The sequence below is a fragment of the Nothobranchius furzeri genome, chromosome 12 (genome assembly GCF_043380555.1).
Source record: "Nothobranchius furzeri strain GRZ-AD chromosome 12, NfurGRZ-RIMD1, whole genome shotgun sequence".
NCBI lineage: Eukaryota > Metazoa > Chordata > Actinopteri > Cyprinodontiformes > Nothobranchiidae > Nothobranchius > Nothobranchius furzeri.
Genome location: NC_091752.1, coordinates 43436612 through 43442611, shown reverse-complemented (window position 1 = coordinate 43442611; position 6000 = coordinate 43436612). Strand labels below are relative to the sequence as shown.

The 6000-nt window shown below is 41.3% G+C and overlaps 1 long non-coding RNA gene across 2 annotated transcripts; it reads right to left on the bottom strand.

Moving 5' to 3' along the window:
- Nucleotides 1-267: 267 nt before the first annotated feature.
- LOC139061994 (uncharacterized) lies at nt 268-1204 on the bottom strand. Of its 2 annotated transcripts, XR_011515609.1 has the most exons (4): nt 1011-1204; nt 865-933; nt 724-795; nt 268-646 (listed from the first exon to the last, which is right to left on the bottom strand). It is a non-coding gene; the product is annotated as an uncharacterized lncRNA (long non-coding RNA). The 2 variants fall into 2 exon arrangements; XR_011515608.1 differs by having other exon boundaries at nt 724-933.
- Between the last annotated feature and the right edge of the window lie 4796 nt (nt 1205-6000).

Genomic DNA, 6000 nt, shown 5'->3' with positions numbered 1-6000 from the left:
CACTCAGCCAAACTAATCCCTGTCCGCCCCCTAAAGGAAGGACATTTCCTTTCTCGGGGGACCACAACCAATCTTTCCCTCTGTAGCACAGAAGTAGAAGGTGAAGCTGCAGAAGAGTGGCCACTAGGACCAGAAATCGCCATTTGCTCTTGTTTTAACCTCTCGTTTTCTGCTCTCAGTTGTAGAATTACATTCTTCAACTCCCGCAGCTCTTCCTCCTCCATGATAACCTCTTACCTTGCCCACTAAAAAAAAAATAAATAAATAAAAAGGTTAACAAGCAGGACTGAGGCTAGCGATGGAGGCAGGTAACGCGGGGCAGAGAAGCCCCAACACAAGAAAAATAATGAAGAACGTATAAAGGATTCACCCCTGGCAGTGAACATTCATACCAACGTGAGAAAACCAGCACCACCACACGCACACGGGACCACCACCTCCGAGGCCACACACCACACCTCCTGCCTCAGCCTGCACAAAGAAAAAAAGATTAAAAACGGTATAAAATGTGTACAATATAAATCAGCTGTTCTTCCTTCTGGACTCCGGCCACGAGCCAGGGAACTTCCTTCAAACAGCTGATTTGAAATGTAGAAAAAGGAAACGAAACAAAACAGCGGCGCCTCCCGCTGGACCACGGAGAAATCTAAAAGGACAAGGAAGAGGTAGAAGTTAACAAACTAACAACTGACCAAGTGTGGAGACGGCGCAGCACACACCTACCGATCCTCTCACCGATGACCCCTGAGTAGAAGGGAACTCCCTGCCCAGCAGCAACGGGGATTCAATCTTTCCCTGGTTTTACAAAGAGCTGATGTTAAGATTGTTTGACTCATAGGTTATCTACCTGCAGAAGGTACGTACCGTTTGCTAATGTTTTGTTTAGCAAAGGCAAGCGATGATGTCACACCCAACACTGATTAATTGCCCAAGCTGCCGAGTGCACAACACAGTTTGAGACGAGACACAGTAACTCTACTGCTAAACAGAGTAGCCATCCAGGTACATACCACAGTTGGAGCAGAGCCGATCACCCCAAAAACGCAGCCAAAGGACACGGGTTGGTAACACGTAGTGGTACACTTAAAACCAGCCGTTTCCTGAAATTACTTCCTTACCGGAGGAGCTCCCCTTTTATAGCCGGAGCGCCCTCCTACGTATGGAGGGCGTACTGTTCTAAACCAATAAACTTGGAGCAGGTATTTCGTACTGCTACAAGCGGAATAACAAAAGCCGATTTCCATACTGAGGGAATTTTATTCGTATCCAGTGTGAGGTTGAAACGTGTTGTGAGAGGCTCTGCCACAAAATCAGCTGCCAGTTTCTAGAAGTAAGGATCTAGTAAGTCTGGCCCTGGAGATTGTCTAGGATCTAACAGTTTAAGAAATTTACAGACCTCCTGAGGTCTGTAAATTATACAATATTTATACAATATAAAGCGCCTTGAGGCGATTGTTGTTGTGATTTGGCGCTATATAAATAAAATTGAATTTAATTTAATTAAAATATTACAAAACAAAAGACAGAGGCAAGGCTAAACAATAACCTAACCTGGAGAAAACATTTTTTTATTAAAAAACAAACAAACCATGAAACCTGACATGGATACAAAGATACCTGGAAAATGGAAACATGGCACCAAAGATAACAGATGACCTGACACTGAACAAAAGAGGACAGGACTTACAGTGGCTTGCAAAAGTATTTAGCCCCCTTGAACTTTCTCACATTTTGTCACATTACAGCCACAAACAAGAATCAATTTTATCGTAATTCCACGTGAAAGACCAATACAAAGTGGTGTACATTTGAGAAGTGGAACAAAATCAAACATGATTCCAAACATTTTTTACAAATAACTGAAAAGTGGGGCGTGTGTAATTATTCAGCCCCCTGAGTCAATACTTAGTAGAACCACATTTTTCTGCAATTGGATTCCATTAAAATTGATTCACTTAACATGACAAAATATGGAAAAGGGGGACAAATACTTTTGCAAGCCAATGTAAGTACACAGACAGCGTTAACCCTTTAGGTGCCATAGTTTTCAGTAAAGTATGAATTTTTTACATCACTATTTAAAGAGCTTGTAGCTTAAATCTGGTTAGAGATAGAGGAATATTGTAAATTAGAAACATCTTCAGTATGAGCCAAATTTTGTGATAGGAACAAATTCACTCACATAATTAGCATATTATGACGTCATCAGGTGGCAGCCATATTGGATTGCATCACATTTGCAGATTTTTTTTATGTTTTTGTCTTATTTTCTTAGTGTTGTTATTGTTTATGATACATATATACATATTCCTATGTAGACATGTATAACTATGTATGTGTATATATAATATTTATTACTTTATTGGTATTTTGTTATGTTTACTGCGTATCAATCATGAACAATGTTTCTGGTGCTTCAGTGTCATGAACACATTTCACTCATCCCTTCTTTGGTTTATTTTGTTTATTATATATATATATATATATATATATATATATATATATATATATATATATATATATATATATATATATATATATATATATATAATGCATTGAACTTATATAGCGCTTTTCAAGACACCCAAAGACGCTTTCACACACTCTCACATTCACACACTGCTAGTGATGGTAAGCTACTTGTAGCCACAGCCACCCTGGGGAGATCTGACAGAGGCGAGGCTGCCATTTGGCGCCGTCGGTCCCTCTGACCACCAAATATATATGTATATATATATATATATAATCCTCAATCTCAGGCTTTTCCCCAAGCCCCATGCAGAACTGAATGGCAATGAAAGCTTTCATTTCTGGGACAGTGACCTCGTACCAGTAATTATATCTGGAGCTAGATTTCAGTTCCTCCCTCTCTAAATACTGGTGAGCATATCGGTTAGTTTCAGTTGCGATGAGGGTCCAGAATTCCTCATCCAAAAAACTGACAGAAAATTAATGTGTTCTGAATTTGTCAGGTCCCTGTCTCTACAGTATCAAACTGGCTCATCAAAATGCCTGATCCACTTGGAATACTGTTCCTCTTCTCCCAAACTAATCCAGCCATCATCATTATTATTGTCACTGAGGCTGTGTTGGGCCACCCCCCTGCTAGCAGTGATTTTTTTCCCGCAGTTCCTCCCCCTCCTTCTGCATTTCCCGCGGTTTACACTCCTGGGGCTGAATCGATCACCAGAGGAGTTTTAACCGGCCCATCACCGCCACCACATTCCCCCCACCCCGGACCGGTACGAGCTGCTTGAAGCTTGATTTTACAGACATCTCAAATGGCTTAGGGTGCCTTTGTGATGGAATCCTTCATTGTGCATTTTTCTATTGGTAGAATAAGGAAGTCCAGCAGCTGCTTTATAACTTCATGATAGACTATGGACGCGGGCTGGCCAATTGCATCTTCTTCTCTGAAGACTGTTGTTTCATCTGGTGGAGTGGCAAGTTCCTGGCTTTCACATTCATTGTCTTCTGGGTCATCATGCACAGTCTGATCAAGGCCAATCACCAGGCAATCCTCTAAGGACATTCCATTTGGGAGTGTAACACCAGACCTGTAAATATAAAGAAAAAAAATCACACATCACCTGGAGAACAACACATTCTTCCAATCACTCAAACTGGCAACTTTTCACACATTCCAATGATTCAGCATGTGATTAACCTGAACAATAATGAGCTTTTACTATTCAATAGGATGTTGGTGACAAACATCACATCTCCATGTGTTTGGGACACAGCCTGGAATGTGAAACTAACCTTTCAAACAAACACACCGAAAACCTGTTTGTTCCGACTTTTGAGGGACATTACAGGAGTTATTTTACACCTGTATTACTTTTGGAGACTGTTTGCAGGAAGGCATTTTGGAACAACAACATTAATGTTTACCTTTATAACATTCATGCTCTGCTCTGATACATCAAAGTACTTTCCATTAATAAATTATGAAATAACAATAATACAAATACCTAACGCAAATGCCACAATCCAGGTCTTCTGCTTCTTCTTCTTCAGCTGGGATTTCATCCTCTGAAAAAGCTAATTCATCGTCCTCATCTGACAATGACAGTGTAGCTGTAGCTCTGTATCAGGAGTCCAAGTAGAATTCAATGTGTCATCCCAGTCAATTCTAATGAAAGACATGGACCAAACAACAGAACTGATCTTTTACTTTTGTATACTATCAAGGCAATCATATTTTTCCCATCAACAACATGCCAGAGGACATTGCTCCAGACAAAAATAACATGTGCACATAACCATGAGCCTCCATAGCATTGAAACTTACACATAATTTTGTAGATTGTTGTAGGTGTCCTCATCAATGTCGACTGTATGTACAATAGCTGAGGCCCTAGGAAAAAATATTCCTTAGGTCACAATTTAATCATAAAATAGGTATTGATCTACAAAGTAACTACCCGGTACTATGTGCACCGATTTTACCTTTCTTTCTCTTGAGGAATGGTTTCTTCGTCACAGCTGGTCATTTGTTGAACCCCCTCGACAGCGAAATCAGCTTCTCTGTAATTCACACACACACACACACACACACACACACACACACACACACACACACACACACACACACACACACACACACACACACACACGCACATACACATAAATACACAGCTAACACATGATAATTGGTATGCCTTTTTCTATCCAACATTCTTACACACATGCACAACTCAGTTTGTTTACTGGGAATTTACCGATCAAACAGTGAATCCTGAATTGTTGATACATCTGGAGGCTTTGGTCTTGACCACTGAGTGTGAGTCAGGTGTGGAGGTGATGATATCATCGCTGTAACAAATGTAGAATTTTAAACATATTAGTTCTTTGTTTATACAAAATCCAAATATAACAAATATTTCATATGGATGTCCACAGATATTATTTAAAGTATATTCTTCTGAAGGTCATCCAGCTCTGCATTTGAAACTACCTCTAATGAATTATGATATACTAAATATGACATTGTCTTACGTGTTTTACTTTATTGTTTGATTCATGCATCAGGACATTGTCTTTAATGTCTCCGCTCAAAGGTGTGTTCAGATTCAGATGCAGCAGCTTCCTGTCTGCATGTCAAAAAAATAAACTAAATGGTGCTTTGAGGATCGATGAGCCGACTATTTCCACTACACTCTCAAAGGATTCAGGACACAGACAGTGGAACGGTCGGAAAGATTCTGTGTCAGCAAAGCGCATCTCTTTGTGTAGATAGGCATAAAATCCTAGACTGGTCTGTAAGGCCTGACTCGAGCTGAGCTGGACTGGAGCGAGAGTTCGGATTGTTGCGTGTATTTTGACCCAAGCACGGAGTGACTGACGCCGGGCAGATTGACACGCTTTTGCTCTAGGAGTCAAACCGTACAAAGCTAGTGAGCACGGCGGCTCCAAAAGGAAACAAGCTGACTTACTGTGAGTCGGCAGGGTGAGTGGCTTGGGCTGATCTGGTCAGAACAGGCTTGAGTAATCCGATAGGATCTGGTAGGAATTCGGAACATAGTCTGGTTAGGAACGATTGAGTGGTTTCGTGTTGAGCTGCACTTCCTTATGTGGACATGGCGGGTGACGTGAGCCGGAAGGCTGGCGCTGGGAATGCTGGGTAGTGGAGTTCGACTGGGCTGAGTGAGTGTGGGTTCCACCGGGGGAGGATGTCGTAGGTTGAGAAGGAGGCAGCGTGACATGGTCCTTCTTTGGATCCACCTTACACATACTTTCCGAAACTTGAAATGACCATTGCGGCGACGCATCAACAATAAAACAAGTAGAAGCATTTCCTCTATTTACAGCTCTCTCACCGTTTGTTTATTTTTTCACAAGCAGATCGGGTGCTGCCATGTTGGAATCACGTCAGCAGAGAACGCCCTTAGATTGGCCAGTAGAATATTTCAGCGAGCTTGAAGCGGGAATATAAAACAGGTTTTATTTTCACACAGTTCTTCTAGCAGTAATCTCGAATGCATTCCTCCAAATAGC